This window comes from Idiotropiscis lumnitzeri, unplaced genomic scaffold, assembly GCF_059441095.1.
Source record: "Idiotropiscis lumnitzeri isolate Australia: NSW breed Sydney's pygmy pipehorse unplaced genomic scaffold, RoL_Ilum_1.0 HiC_scaffold_273, whole genome shotgun sequence".
NCBI lineage: Eukaryota > Metazoa > Chordata > Actinopteri > Syngnathiformes > Syngnathidae > Idiotropiscis > Idiotropiscis lumnitzeri.
The window spans coordinates 151,009-152,500 of NW_028283811.1; positions in this window are offsets into that span (position 1 = coordinate 151,009).

Below are 1,492 nucleotides of genomic sequence, written 5' to 3' on the forward strand. Positions count from 1 at the left end.
TAGGCGACCAGGGGTGACTTTTAGGCGACCAGGGGTGAGGTTTAGGCGACCAGGGGTGAGGTTTAGGCGACCAGGGGTAGCGTTTAGGCGACCAGGGGCGTTGCAGTTCCGCCGAATTGCATTAGGGGCGCTGCAGTAGGCAAACGTTTTTACCCCTAGTCAGAGGGTCATTTGCCTACTTCCCAGGTTTACCCGGGTTTTCCAAAACACCTGGGGCACATTTTTAGGAACCACGTTTTTAGAAACAAAAATTCTTCTATGTCCACCTCCGTGAAAGAAATTGCCCAATGGTTCCCGCGGAAGAGAGCTGCCAGGCGGACGCATACTGCAATAACGGCCGCCCTGGCGCTCTGGTGGATGTTATCCTCGAAATTTCTTCTATGTGCCCATTCCAGCGGGCAACTTGCGAACAATGGTGTCCGACCATGGAAGGCTGTTGGCGGACGCGGCGCGGCTCACAGCCCGCCCTCAGGCACGGAGCTCCGGGGGAATTTTCCCCTCATTTCTTCTAAGTCCCCATTCCAGCGGGGAGCTTGCAAACGTGGTATCCGACCACTGAAGGCTGTTGGCGGGCACGGCCCCACCAGCGCAACACGGCACTTCCTATGACTCGGGTCCGACGCAGGAGGAGCGGTCCTCCCGGCCCCGCCACACGGCACTTCCTATGACTCGGGTCCGACGCAGGAGGAGCGGTCCTCCCGGCCCCGCCACACGGCACTTCCTATGACTCGGGTCCGACGCAGGAGGAGCGGTCCTCCCGGCCCCGCCACACGGCACTTCCCATGACTCGGGTCCGACGCAGGAGGAGCGGTCCTCCCGGCCCCACCACCGCCACACGGCACTTCCCATGACCCGGGTCCGACGCAGGAGGAGCGGTCCTCCCGGCCCCACCGCAACACACACAACCACTGACCGATTGGCAATCATGACCCGCCATCGGAGGGCCCCTGCCGGCCCCGGCCTCGCGCCGGGGTGTTCGGGTGGACGGTTCCTTCGGCCTGCGGGTCGACCTCTGAGCGTTGGCCGGCACCGCAGCACCGCAGCACACATAACCACTGACCGATTGGCAATCATGACCCGCCATCGGAGGGCCCCTGCCGGCCCCGGCCTCGCGCCGGGGTGTTCGGGTGGACGGTTCCTTCGGCCTGCGGGTCGACCTCTGAGCGTTGGCCGGCACCGCAGCACACACATAACCACTGACCGATTGGCAATCATGACCCGCCATCGGAGGGCCCCTGCCGGCCCCGGCCTCGCGCCGGGGTGTTCGGGTGGACGGTTCCTTCGGCCTGCGGGTCGACCTCTGAGCGTTGGCCGGCACCGCATCACCGCAGCACACATAACCACTGACCGATTGGCAATCATGACCCGCCATCGGAGGGCCCCTGCCGGCCCCGGCCTCGCGCCGGGGTGTTCGGGTGGACGGTTCCTTCGGCCTGCGGGTCGACCTCTGCGCGTTGGCCGGCACTTCCCTACCGTTACCCCCCCACCCCTG